Source organism: Eublepharis macularius, chromosome 5 (assembly GCF_028583425.1).
Source record: "Eublepharis macularius isolate TG4126 chromosome 5, MPM_Emac_v1.0, whole genome shotgun sequence".
Lineage (NCBI taxonomy): Eukaryota > Metazoa > Chordata > Lepidosauria > Squamata > Eublepharidae > Eublepharis > Eublepharis macularius.
In genome coordinates, this window is record NC_072794.1 from 99,311,768 (window position 1) to 99,327,196 (window position 15,429).

Below are 15,429 nucleotides of genomic sequence, written 5' to 3' on the forward strand. Positions count from 1 at the left end.
TAAAATGGGTCTTCTGAGTAGGGCTGAATCCACACTTCCCTACCTTCCGCTTTTCATATGCAATAATCATGCTGGATTCTATCCTGCACTGTCCCAGTCTGTGTTCACATACCCTCTCTTACTGTGGCAGCATTGCGCTCTATGTTGTCCACATCCCTTGGAGAATCGCTCATTAGGGGGCAGGTTTAGATCCGCCATAGCCGATGATGACATCGCGTTTTTTAAAATTTTATACTAGATTTCCGCTATAGAGATTTTTTGCTAAATTGCTATGGCGAGGCCACATACCCCTTTCAGTGATAAACCACACAATGAAGCATCGCACACTCTGGCCAAGAGAAGCAGTGTTTTCTGATAGTCATAGAGCCGCAGGAGAGAACAATGGGTCACTGGGAAAGATTGCGGGAGGTTGGTGCTGGCCACTTAGCACAGACTAGTTATTTAACGCTGAAATGTTATTGTAGAATAGCGAATTTTTGCTATAACGGTAATTTCAACATTTCTTTAAAAAAAAAAAGGAGAGTCAACTTTGGCAGCCACAGATATTACCTAAGCAGTCCCTACCCAGTTGAATTTTTGTTACAATTGCTGGACTTAGATCTTGAAAAGAATTATTTTCAGTTTGAGAACTCTTTCTTTTTACAGACCAAAGGCGTGGCCATGGGCTGCTCAGTGGCGCCTAGCATCGCAAATTTGTTTATGGGTAAATGGGAAGAACAATACATACTACATGAGTCCAATCCTTTTTCCCCTCCATACAGTGGTATGGAAGATTTATTGATGATCTTTATTTTTTATTCCGGGGGAGTAATCAGGTAGAGACCTTCTGTGAATGGCTTAATACTAGAGACCTGAATGTTAAATTTGAATGGCATTCTCACAAACACGAAATTAACTTTCTGGATGTAACCACTTACCGGGATCCAAGCAACAGGGTACAAGTACGAACCTTTGTTAAACAAACGGACCGCAATTCCTATTTGGAGTTTGGGTCATTTCATCCATATTTTCTTAAGGCGAATATTCCCTATGGTCAGCTGTTACGCATTAAGCTCAATTCTACCACTACACAGGATTTCGAAAAGGACAGTATGATGCTTTGTCAAGAATTTGCTAATAGACATTACCCTCAGCGGGTCATTACATCAGCACTTTCCCGGGCCTGTGTTAGAAAGAGAGATTCTTTGTTCCAGCCACGGGACACTGTTGTTGAAAACAGAATTAAATGGGCGCTTGAATATTTCCCTTTAGCCAATAAGATTAAGAAAATTATCGACCGTCATTGGCCATTTGGTTGCGGATATTGAGGGTTGTGAGTTGCATCCTTTATGCGGATTTCGCTGCACCCGAAGTCTACGGGACCGATTGGTCCATGCCAAGCTAGTTGATAATCGTGCTGACAGGGATCTACCGTTGGGTAATTTTAAGTGTGGGCATTGTGGTATATGTAAATACATCTGGGAGGGCCAACAATTAGTTATAAAGAATAGAACCATCTCCATTAAACATTTTGCTACGTGCCAAACGTCTGGTATTATATATGTTATTGAGTGCACCTGCCCACTATTGTATGTGGGTTGCACTACACGACCACTCAGGGCGCGGATATTAGAGCATATCTCGTGTATCAAGAACAAGGTTATGGAAGCTCCGCTTACTCAGCATTTTTTGTCTCATCATCATTCCGAAACTGACTTCCGAGTAGCGGTGCTGTGTGTACTGCAAAAGGGTGAGCAAAAGGCGCTATTACAAAAAGAAGCTTTCTGGATACATACTTTACAAACAATGCATCCATTGTGTCTGAATTTGGATTTATCTTTATGTCAGGGCTTGCCGCCGTTGCCGCTGGGCGTGGCATTGGGCGGTCTACTCCTGACGTCATAGGGGGGCCAGGGATGCTGCAGGACCCTGCTCTGTGAAAGGAGGGGCGGTATACCTCACCCAGACTCCCTCTCAGTCCACTCGCTGGCCTGCTCAACCTGGCCTGCTTGCCCCCTGTGTCCTTCTTCATCCCCTCCTTCCAGAACTCTCCTCCAAACCTCCACTCTTGCATTGCACCGCTCTCACTCCACATTATCACTCCTTACTCACATCCACCACCACAGGGCTCTTCCCAGCCAGCTTTTATAGGGCTTCCTTCTACTGCCCCACCCCTCTTCCAGCCCAGTCTTGGGCTGCACCAAGCAGTTGCAGCTGGGGTAGCTGATCTGGCCCCACTGACCAGCACCAGCTGTGCCTCGTTCCCTGGCTGCCCAGCCTCCCTGCCTTGGCTGATTGCTGAAGGCCTGTCCAGCTGCAGTCCCCTGGCTAGCAGCTCGGCCTCCCTGGCTGAGCTGATGGCTGAAGGTGGGTCCAGCTGCAGCTCCTTGGCTGGTTGCCCAGGGCTTCCTGCAGAGTGCCTCCAATAGCCCCACCTGGAGTGGCTTGGCTTTTGGCAACTCCTGGGCCAGGCTACTATTTTCTAGCTGGGGCGTGGCTTTGGGCTGTTGGGGCTGCTGCTGCTTCTCCTCCTTAGGTAAGGTCTTTGGGTGGGTGACTGCTGGGCCCCCAATCCCTCTGCCCTTGCCCCCTTCTGCCTTGCTTAGTCCCCTTTCCTTCCCCAGGGGAGTGGGACTCGCTGGCTTCTCTCTGTCTCCCCCTGACTCCTGAGGCCCTGGGCCTTTGCCTCTTGCCCCTGGCGCCGGCAGGTTCTGGCTCCATTTGCCTGTGGGAGGGGATGACCTGCTGTCCCCAGGCTGCCCCCTCTGCTTGCCAGTCAGACCGGTTGACCTGCTGCCTGCTGGCTGACCGGTTGACCTGCTGGCTGCTGGCTGCCCCCTCTGTTTGCCCGTCAGCCCGGTTGACCTGCTGTTCCCTCTTGTCAAGTCTGGGGGCTGGGGCTCAGACCCCGGACACTTTACATTGTTTTTTGTAAATGAGGATGGTGAACTTGGGTGTTCCCTTTAAGAGCACTTAGTTAATTAAGGTGGGCGACTACATAAACTGGCTCATGATCCATGGTAAGGGCACGCTAAAGAAGAAACAGCCGCCATGTCCTAGGAGTGTCCGTATGAATTCATTAAGAGATTAACCGTGCAGGTCTGTTATGGATATTAGCACATTTTTGTATTATTGTATATGTGTATTTATAAGGCCAAATATGTGAGGTATAGAACATAACGTGTGAATCTATCATTTGGTTGATTAGGCCACGCCCCTGATGAAGAAGGTTTGTGAAATCTGAGTTTATAGCCGGCCCCGGATTGGGCGCACGGCCCGGATGTCGTTATTATTGGATTATAACAGTCTGCAGATATTAAAGCCGGGTATTAAAGAAGAAGAACGCAGGACACCTTACTTTGGACTCTTAGAGACTTTATTTCGTAAACTGTATGGACATTAAGCACTCTTGTGCGAACAGATGTGAGACTCAAACATACACTGGAAGTGTTCCTGATTTTTGTGTATTGAATAATATTAGCAAAACGCTGTTGCATAGATTTATAGTGCATTTCTTTTTCATTTCTCCCGTGAGGGTTTTCTCTCTTTCTTCTTGTGTCTGTTTACGGGAGACGCCATTTGGTTTTCTTCTCCACAGATATTACCTAAGCAGCCCTTCGGCAGTAAAAAAATGACACAAATGAAAATGACGCCCCCCCCCCCCCCAATGTCTCCACTGGCATTTTTGAGCGCCCCACTTCAGGGTGATATTGATGGACGGGATTGAGCAATAGCGCTAGGAATGCCCACTTTTTTAAAAAAAGGAATGGGGGGGAGGGCATGCCGCAAAAAGAGTTAGAAGCCATAATAATTGCACAGCAAAGAGGGATGGTATTCCGTAAAAGCTATAAACAAGGACGTGGGGGTGGTTAAAAGGGGGTGGTCTCTTTGTGAACTGCTTCTATTTGTTCACATCCATAGTGAGAATTGCGCAGGAGAAGCATTAGAAAGCGCACCAAACATCTGAGGTACAACACAACAGATGCGAAAGAATGGAGGGATTATGGTAAGAGTAGGTGAACAGCCCTCTGAGAAGCGCATAAATGGTGGGGGGAAAGCGGCAAAATTGAGACGTGTGTATTCGGCCTAGGTCTGCTTAGGCTTGATCTAGTAATCTTGCAGTGGAGCTAGTTGTTGCTATAGCATAGCATAATTTGGGAAATGGAAGGGAAGTAATGCGCTGGTATTTTGCATTGCATCACATATATTTGTTATGCATAAGTGCTGGAATCAAGGTGAATCCATTATCCCCACTCAGCTATTTAATTACCAGAGGCACACAGAGAGGGCTGGGATCTGACAAACTGCTGCACATGTGTGCACACTAAAAAAATGTTAAAAAGCAAACCTAACATCTACTCAAATGTCACAATAGGGACAGTGTTTTACCAGGTACAGGAACAAAAAATAAGAAGTACCAGAAGAGCTGTTGTTGCATAGTGGTTAAATGGTTGGGCTGAGAATCAGAATTCTGCTGGTTCAACTCTCACTACTGCCATGAGCTCTGTAGGTGACCTTGGGTAAGTCACTCCTCTCAACCTCAGCTCCTCAGCTGTATTGTGGAGATAATAACAGCACTGACTTTGTTTACCGCTCTGAGTGGGCACTAATCTGTCCAGAAGGGGAGTACATAAGCACGTTGTTGTTGTTATAATATATAAAAATATATTATGAAAATGTTCAGGGCAGGGAGGAGATTAAATCACAGATGGGAAGATGTATCTTTAGGGGAGAGATATTTTCATTCACCAGGGGGATTAATTCACAGATACCTATTGCAAACTAGGATGTAAGAAATCTGGATTAAAATCCCTACTAATCTACAGTGATTACTGGGCAAATTATTTTATCTGAATCTAATCTACTTTATAAAGTTTTTGTGAAGATTACATGAAACCATGTATATTCCTTGAAAGATTGGGAATGACCCTCCCCTCCCCTGCCATTTTACCTGGAATTGTCTCATGCTGGATGAAGGGAAGCCTCCTTCACATCATTTCACCACTTCCTTTAGAGATCTGCTTTGGCCCAAGTCAGCTCTTCTCTTTGGCCGTTGTCACACGGGCATCTCTTCCGTTAAATTTACAGTATATAGTGTCCTATCCGTTATCGGCACAGTAACGTTTCTTTGGGTCACCTAACGGCTCTTTGCGCCACCAGCTGTCCACACCGAAGCGCTCTGTTCTGTTCTCTCTAACCGCGCAGAAGCAGCTCCTCCCCCCCCTTTTAAAATTATTCCGGCGTTTAATTCCGCTATAATGGAATAACAGCATATAAACATTCCATTAGAGCAAAACATTACATTGTTTTTCCAACTTTGAAATTATATAAATAGCCCTTTGCCCGCAGAAAACTCCCTGTCTGGTGTGATCCCCATCGCTGAAGACTCTGCCATGGCAATTGAGTCATTTTTACTTCAGCAGAAAGTTTGCATTGTGTTATGTCGTTATGGCGTTATAAGGACATAATAAAATAAAAAAGGGGGAGTCGCAGGAAGAAATGGATTCTGGGATTGAAGGGAGGGCATAGGACGTTGCGAGGCGAAATACATCGATGTGAGGCATTCACATTGAGGCACAAAATAGCGTGACTATCAAGCACAAAGTAGAAGAGAGAAAATCGCTACAGTGTTGGAATAAGGTGGGTGTTTGCCAGGAAATAGCGCCATTTTAGCGCTAAATAAAAGCCCGTGTGACGACGGCCCATATCTGGGCTGAAAAGAGAAGAATGTAGCCTGTGACTGTCTGGTGAAACGGTCTGGTCATAGATCAAATCTGGGCTTCTAATGTCATTATGCCAATGATTTTGGGACAAGAAATTGGATTAGACATCTCGGATTTTTTTTTATTTTGCTGAACAACATCACAAAACAAATGGGTGCTACAAGCTGAAATTGAACATGTGAAGTTCTTCCTAGCATGCAAAATCACAGGTGGGTACATGTATCAGACAGACTGTGTGAGCCTCCACGATCTACTAAAGAAAGCCCCATGTAGATTATTCCAAAGACTGGAATCAAAATGATAGCCAGTTATAAGTGTAGCTTTTTTTTCTCCCCACTTGTTTTTCCCAAACTGAATAAACAGTCCTCAAAGGACAGTGAAGGCCTGGATGTTGATTGTATTTGAAGGATGTAGAACACAACTAATAAATAACAAACCTGTATAACAACGTTACTTAATATTGCCAGTAATTACCACTAGGTATTCAAGGGTGAATTGGGAAATCAAATGTGTTGTTTAATCCAGAGGTAAGAAAGTTGGAAGGGAGCAAAGACAAGCTCCACCTCCTGCCCAAAGGAGATGTGACATCCAACATCAATAGAAACATATCAAAGCAGAATGTTGAGCTGGTCTCACTCTTGTCTAGCATAATTCCATTTACTGAAGCCTACAATTAACCTTTTTTTTTTCTTTCTGAAAGTCATTTAGGTTTCTTCTTGATGTTTTTCTCCAGTAGGATCTAAATAGCCAGGAAAAGCTATGAATAGGCACACATATGGTGAACAAGCCTCATGGAAATGATGTAATGTGAGAGATGAGGCCTACTACCTGTGCTCTCAATCCTTGCCCTTCCTGACTGATAAAAACTGCCAGAGAGGGACTGGCTGAGTGGGAAAGGAGTAGAGATGGGCACGATCCGCATTACGATCGAAAAAAAACTCACAATAATGGCAATCGCGCGATCAGGACCCAGCAGATCGTGCTCGGGCACAGCCAACGATCCAGTGGTTGGGAGGGGGGCTGGATCGGGGCTGGATCGGGGCGATTGTGCTCGGATCGGGAAGCCAGACACTCAGGCGCCAGCAATATATTCCCCTGGCAATGGAGCCAGGGGAATGCCTGAGCTGTGTTTGCCCTCCTTCTGTCGCCCTGGAAACCCAAATGGAAGCCCAGCTTGCTTTGATCAGCAGGGCTTCCTTCCAACCATGGAGCAGCAAAGCAGTCACCAGCTGGGAGAAGACACCCAAGGGAGGGAGGGGGAAGGGGTGTTCTGTAGCCACAGGCACTCCAATCTCATCCCTGCAAACCCTGATAGGCAGCCAAACACAAACACAGATGCCGCCAGCATCAGCCACCATTCCTGTATCGCTGGGAACAGCGGGGCGCCCCTCCGCTTTTGCCTCCACGATCCATGATCCACCATCCATGGATCGGAAACGGCAGATGGTCGGTGTGGATCATTAATTCGGGATCGTTGCCGGCGCCGATCCACGATCAGCTTGATTGGTATTTTTGGGGGGATCGTGCCCACCTCTAGTAAGGAGAGCGGTAAATGTTTCCTTGAGAGCAGGAGCTGTGCTGTCCATGCTAGGGTTGTCAGGTCCTCTGGGGTCCAAACTGGGGGATGGGGGGGGGATGAGGGTGTACCGGAGCATACTTACTGTGAGTGTGCAACAAATTCCCAGCACAACAATGAAGGGAAGGCCCGTGTGTGGGAGTATTTTGCTTAAAATTGCCTGCCCGCAGTTTTCCTAGGGCCCATCAAGAAAGTGGGTGGGACCAGTTGGGCTTTTGCCAAGCATGGCTTCTGATTGGCCATTGGAGGTTTGATTAGCTGTGCAGGTTTTTAAAAACATTGTTATTGTTATACTTCCACTAGAGGTTACCCTGCTAGTGAGTAGTACTTTGGTTCCTGGAAGAAGCCCCTTTTTTGTGATTTGTACCTACCAGACTGTCTGAATTCCAAATGTGCCAACAGGCTCAAAATGTTGGGGACCCCTGCATTTAGACTGGACTATTATAATGTGCTGTACTTGGGGCTACCCTTGAAGAGAGTTTGGAAGCTGCAGCTAGTGCAGAATGCTGCAACTTGATTGCTAGTTGGGGCCATTTATCAGAAGAATGTGACCCCAATATTACAGAAGCTACTGTTTGCATCTACTCCTCCCTCCCCTCTCCACCTATATATCTGACCAGTTTCTTCTTGCCCTCCATGCATCTGACGAAGAAAACTGTGATTCTTGAAAGCTTATGCTACAATAAAGTTGGTTAGTCTTAAAGGTGCTACTGGACTCTTTTTGATTTTGCTACTACATACTAACACGCCTAACTCCTCAGCAATTACACTGGCTCCCAACCTGCTCCCAAGCACAGTTCAAGGTGTTTGTTTTGTCTTTTAAAGCCCTACATGGCTTGGGAGCGGGGTAACTGAAAGACCATCTTCTCCCATGTGCCTCTGCCCAGGAGTTAAGATCACAGGAACAGGCCCTCATCCCTGTCCCATCAACTAAAGCTCACCTGGTAAGTATATGAGAGAGGCCTTTTCAGTGGCAGTCCCATGCTTATGGAACAGCATCCCCAGGGAGGTGTGCATGGCCCCTTTAAGCCTATCTTCAAGAGGCAGCTGAAGATATTTTTAGTTAGGACTGCTTTTAATTAACTTTATTTCTTTATTTATAGGCAGTCTTAAACTGTACTTTTTAATCTTTGTATTTATTCATTTTATGGTTATTTTATTTCTATTGTAATCCAACTTGAGTAGAAAAGCAGCAAATAAATGTATATAAATCAACTACAATAAAAATGATCCACATTACATTACTTAAGGTTGCCACCTCACTGCCACCCTGCCCTCACAGCTGACAGTTTTGTCTATAATTAAGGCCTGAAAGCAGAAATTGTGTGGAGATGCAGTGATGGGGAAAACTAAACCCACTGACTTTTTGCTTGTCATGCACGTGTTTAAGAACTCCTCTGTTCCCCAGGGAAGATCTATAAACAGGTAAAAATCTTTGTTGAAAGAAGAGTCTGAATTTTCTTTTTGTAAGACTATGAATGGTGAACGTGCAGTAGTAGAGGGATTTGTGTTAATGTTTGGATTGCCAGTTTCAGAGAACTAAGAGAAAGGACATAACATGGCTAAACCACATTTAAGAAGGCTAGCATGTTTTATAAAGCAGCTAGGCTGATATGGAAAGAATGCCTGATAAGTAGCATGGGGGGGGGGCTTTTCATGATTCACCCACTCAGACTACAATAATGTACTTTTCTGGCTGATTGGTATTCATGATTCAGTGTCCTGACTTTCTCTAAACACATTTAATGTGGCCCATTCTCTCTTTACCTCTGTCAGTGTTTGTGATTCCCTTTTGCTGCGCAGTTATTAATGTCTTGTGCCCCCATTGTCCTCTTGGTTACTCTTCAAGCTTTTCTCTATGGACGTTCTCTGCAGGGATGCTTTGGAGGAAGAATATGGTGGAGAGAGTTCCTAGCCTCCTGGAGTTTGGACTGTGACTGCTTCAGTGAGTTTCCTTTCAGATGCTGTTATTACACAGGTATGTTGCTCATTCTGCTGAGTGGGAGCAGCCTTGCTCTGGCTGCCAGCTCCCACACTGTCTCCTCTGATAATATGCAGGTGTCACTGGAGATTGTTTATGGCTCCACAGTTAGGTGACAGCTCCTTCTTTTGCCCTTGCCTATGACTATGCCGATCTCAGGTCGGCCTTTGATGCCTGTGCCCATTGCTGCTCACATACAGTGCCCATTGCTTCTCACAAACAGCACGTGGTCTTTACCGTAAAAAGCAGCCACAGTACATCAAGCAAGTTAGTTAGGGCATAAACTGGCAACCAAATACAGAATAGGTTCTGTTGACTTTGTAGCTTACAATGGTCCAGCATTTCCTGCAACAGCTGGCAATCATTCAGGAAAGATGACTGAAAAGCCAGGAAGGATTGAAAAGAAACCTACAAAGCCCCAAATAATGCAGGAGTCAGTCAGTCCTGGAACATACTGAAGGCATGGCTTATGGTTACTCAGCAGAAATGAAGAGTCATTTAAGAGCCATCCCTTGTACAAACCAAGTGGCTCACACAGAAAATATAACCTGTTTATAAGCGCCATAGAGGCATTCTACAGAATTCCCTATAAAGGGAATGTAAACTTTCTAATGTCAAGTCTTCCATGGCTTCAAACCTTCCCTGTACAATGAGAGGAAAGAGGATCTTTGAGTAGTACTTTTTTAAAAAAGGTAGTGCTGAACACTTCTTCTCATTGGCATCTTTTCTTCATAAGGCTATTGATGCACAGTAGGGGTATATCCTGGTAAACAGCTTGCTTACAGTCCAAACAAATGAAGACATCCAATGTGTGGGCCTCCTCTGATAGCCAGATTGTGTCCATGAAACCATCACAGCAGCAAAGAATGAGAAATCTTATAGACTCTGCATGAAGAATAATGCACAAGCATGTATTAAGTGATATGTATCATGCTCCAACCTCCCTAATGTGTCTCTACAGCATTGTGCAATTGGATCCAAGTTTGTGTACCAAAAATAATATGGGATGATGTATTGTCGAAGGCTTTCACGGCAGGAGAACAATGGTTGTTGTGGGTTTTCTGGGCTGTATTGCCGTGGTCTTGGCATTGTAGTTCCTGACGTTTCGCCAGCAGCTGTGGCTGGCATCTTCAGAGGTGTAGCACCAAAAGACAGAGATCTCTCAGTGTCACAATATAATATGGGATGCTTACAATGTGTTATGAACTTGTTTGTTTCTTTCACCTCCAGATCCCTGAAGTAATCTGCTCCCTGATTTTCTCAGATGAGATTGGCAAATTTTGAATAACACATGGTGTCTATGCCTTTTAATTTTCCAACACAAATTACAAAACGCTAATCAGCACTACATTGTATGCATTCATAAAGATTCAAAATATAATTATATGTATCCAAGGAAAATCCCAAAGACAAAATGTACAGTTGCAAGTGATTTATATGCAAGCATATTTATCTGTATGGTATTATAAAATATGCTGTGTACACATCCATTCAAATCCATAACACAACAGAGAATAACCAATGGGAATCCAGTATTATATCCTGTTTTGATATTTTCTTCATTGGGAGAATGCAAGATTAAAGTCAGAAGAGTTTCCTCTAGATAAGTTTATTATATAGTTAAAACAAATAACGCATATTTCTCATTACACAGAAGCTTGTCTACTAAAGAACTACTGTCTGCTAGACAGTGAAGACATGGAACGAATTGTTTAAAAATGTACAGTCCATTTCTGGGTTAAAATATGTATTTATGGTTCCTTGGTACCTGGTCATTGAAATCCTGCGTAGACATGTCCCTGGACCTTGGTAGTGTGACCCTGCCTCCACCCCAGGATAGAACTGGGACTGATAAAAGTGCCTTGCACCGTTTCCTGGACTGGGAGTTGATCATCTATAGGAGGTCAACTGGTGAAAGTCCATTTGTTTTGTAAATTGGCATCTTCAGTGTCCTGAATGCAAGTCTGAAGTCATGGCACAGGAAGTTTCTAATTACAACACTGGACAACATTGCTGTTTTTCATGAGATTCAACTGCCTGGAGAGGGCATAGGGAAGAGAGAAGTGGCCAGTGAACTTTTCACTATGTTGTTCATAGTGATGCCTAGAGATACGGAACTGAAGTTAGTTTTGAAGGAAAGTACAGCATTTGCAAAAGAGTGGAAGGAAAAGATCCAATCACAGACTCTCCCCATTCTGACTTCATTTGTATAGATAATTGACTATTGGTTTGGTTTTGCTTTGCAATTGCATCCTTTGGTGATCAAAAAAGGGTTTTTCCTTCTTAGCTTCAAAATCTTCTGTTGGCCTTGTCTTACGGCAGACGGGGGCTGCTTCTGGATGCGTAGGCTCAGATGCCTGGTACTGCAGAAAAGCCTTGGGGGGAAAACCTGATCTATGGTTTCTGAGTAGTTCAGGAGCCTCTTTAAGAAGAGGGAATACATTATGAGCAGTTTATGCTGGAGATGGAGCAGTAAAAGAGTTTTTCATCTATTTCACTGTGTTTGTGATTTGAAAGGGTGAATATATTTTCTTCAATCTCTTCAAGCCACTCATTATTTTAATGTTTCCTCCAAGCTCAGTTTTTCTTTTAATAACAAACTCCATCTGTTTTCTGTAGCATAGAAGATAACATCCCTGTTATATTTAAATTGTCATTTTTCAGCTTTATATATTTTTTAAGAAGGGCTGATCTGAACTACACGCCATCCATCCTAAATATGGGCACATCATTGACCTGTCTAATGGCATGTTGGTGTTTTCTTTTTGTTTTCTTTCCCAAAAAATACCTAGTAGGATTTGTTGCCATTCTGGGGGATAGTGGGGGCAGGACTCCTGTGCCCTTACTGTGCAGAATCCAAAAGATGAAGCTTTCCCCACCCCTACATATTAGGAAAAGTTTTTCCTATTCAATTTGCTTGTCATGAATCTGGGAAAGGTACAAGATTCAAGTCCAGTAGTCCCTTAAGGACCGACAAGATTTCCAGGCTATAAGCTTTCAAGAATCAAGCAACTTTTGTCAGATACCTTAACTCTCAGAAGCTGATACCCCAGAAAGTCTTTAAAGTGCTACTGGACTCAAATCTTACTTTTCTGCTGCAGGCAGACATGGTTGCTAGAGTTGCCAACTCATAGTTAGGAAATTCCTGGATATTTGGGGGGTGGAGCTTGGGAAGGGTGGGGGGGGAAAGGAGAGACCTCATTGGGGTATAATGCCATACAATCCTCCCTCTACAGCTGCCACTGTCTCCCAGGGCAACTGATCAGTGTAATCTGGAGATCAGTTGTAATGGGAGATCTCCAGGCCACACATGAAGGTTGGCAACCCAACAGCTATCCCTAAAACTATGAAAGGCACAGGAACTTTACTAAAGAAACCTGTGACAGACTGTACTTAACAGCAGGTTTCTGAAGTACAGCAAAATCAGAGAGCTGGGAGGGGAAGGGTTAATCATTCTCTAGAATGGAGTGTTTGAGTGACAGGCGGCTCCCTGTAACTAAATTACTAAATAAAATACCTCTCACTGTTAAGAACCAAGAATATATGAAAGTAAGCTTCAAGGATACTATTTTGCCTGTTATACAAAAGTGTATTCTGTAATACCAACAAGATTTTACCTCCACACTTCCACCCTGTGACTACACTTACTCATTCCCCTGCCTGTTAAATAAAGTTATTTCTTTATGAGTGTTATACAGTCTCTAGTGCCATTTCCAACAAAAAGGAATAGGGCTCCTGCTTCTCCGCATCAAGTTCCTGGGCTGGGCTAAAAGCCAAAATTATATCTGCATGTCAAAGGAGGGAAACTGAATTTTGGCAGGAAAATCTGCCTTACCGTGGGGAGAGTGAAGGGGGTCCATCATAAAACCCAATTAGGAATTATTTGCAAAGGGAATGAAAATAAAATATCAATATGAACCTGGCAGCCATATCTCATTTGCCTCATTTGCTCAAGCAAACACAATGGCTGCCCTTTGTTTCAGAGGATCACTGCTCCATATTCTGTTGCTTTCAACCCTATTTCTCATTTTAAGATTAATGAAATGAAGTCCTGCCCTCAAGTCATAGCTGACGTACAGCATTCTCTGATGGGGTTTTCATGGCAAGAGACTAATGGGAAAGAATAAATTGGACATCTTTCAGTTTTGTTTCACTTTAGTTTCCTTTTCTTGCTCCTGGATTTGAATTTTTCCTTAACCATCATAGGAAATGGGCAATTGCTGGTTTTGGTGTTTTTTTTAAAAAAACTTTTCTTGTCTCTCTAGCTCTTACTATTTGCCCTTTCCTTGTACAGTATTATGCAGCTCTATCTTGTCCAATTTTTATATAAATAATACTATGTATGCACATTTACTTGTGAGTAAATTTTATTAAACTCACAGGAACCCTTTTGAATAAACATGTACAAAGTTGCATTATATAACCTGTTCAGTTTAGTGGAACTTACTCCCAAATAAGTGTGGAGGAATTTACTGTCAGCTGAATGTGCACAGAGCCACATCTTCAAAAACAGAGTTTTTCATTTAGATTCTGTCTTTACTTTTTGAAATTCTTTCCCAGCTGTCGACTGATTTGATTGACACGGTTATTTAACACTTTGCATTCCTACAAAGATAGGGGGAAGCTATTTGGCAAAAGAACATTGGAGTTCCTAGTTTATATGTAAATTCTAGCTATAAATATGTAAACTCCAGATAGGGAGATTGCTAACATCAGCACATCATCTATCCCCCCCCATTCTTCTGGGATGAATGGTTTATTGATTGGTTTTCTAATCTTAAGCATCAATATGTTTAACATTCCAGCAAAGAATTTGTTAAATGAGAAATAAGAAAGGGTCATTGTAGAGATAAAGTAATCACCGGCTAAAGGCCTGGGATTCTGAACTTACAAGGGTCATGGAGAAGATGTAATTATCCCTCTGCAGGTTGCTTTCACTTTTCCTATCCAATTCTCAATCTCTAGAAAGGGTTTCATCCTGAATTTCATTAAAAACAAACTGATTTTGATGCTGAATTCTTTGTGGCCCATTGAAATGAGCCAGGTGGTTCCAAGTACCAGATGTTTCCTATCAGAAGAGCTGTTCAGGAGTTTTGTGTAGTTGACCAAGCAAAGGCATAATTAAACAAAAGTTTGTATTGTCGAAGGCTTTCACGGCCGGAGAACGATGGCTGTTGTGGGTTTTTCGGGCTGTATTGCCGTGGTCTTGGCATTGTAGTTCCTGACTTTTCGCCAGCAGCTGTGGCTGGCATCTTCAGAGGTGTAGCACCAAAAGACAGAGATCAGAGTTTTCCACAACAAAAGTTTTCCACCATGAATCTCCATAAAAGGTCTCAGCTGATTCTAATATACTGAATGGGCTGTATACGTGGGCCTGACTACTGTCTTGGGCATGAGTGTGTAGGAACCCACTGGAAGCAGTGGAAATATGTTTACATAGGATGTTGTCTAGCATCAAAGAGGTGGTAAACTATATTGAGCCAGAGTGCAAGGCTGGGTGAGAATTAACTGGTTTTTCAGTTGTAGGTTCAGATTAAATCTCAGAGCATTTTTATTAGGTAGAACCAATGTTTTTAAAAGCGTATTTAAGAGTGTTAGAATTGCAGTTCTGGAGGAACCAGAACAGCAAGTATTTCAGTGGTGTAGCTAATTTTATTAGAATATTTCCATTGGCATTAGGGTTGCCAGCCCAGCATCATACAGTGTTAGGGTTGCCAGGCCCCCTCAATCTCCCAGCAGGGGATTGGGGCCTGGCTCTTACCTTTGACAAGGGGGGGAGCACGCACGCGTCACGCATGCACCTGTGTGCTCCCGCAAGCGTGATGATGTCACTTCCGGGATCAATCAATGTCAAAGTTTTCACATACATGAGACTTACACTCAGTAAAAATGTGTGATTATTTCAAATCAAATGTCTTAGCAAAGAATTGCAACATCAGCTTCATTATTGATCAATATATTCACCTTGCCCACTCTCTGATGCAATATTTGCATCTCTCCCAAGTCAGAATTGCATTCTGTTATCAACATTTTGCCCATTCTCCATTTTAACTTCATAACAACACAATGAAGTTAGCTTGGATGACTGGATGATGAGTAGACAATCCTAATCCTACTGCTGAAAAATCAGATTACCCTTACCAATTTGTCTCTATGGTCCAGTTCTCATA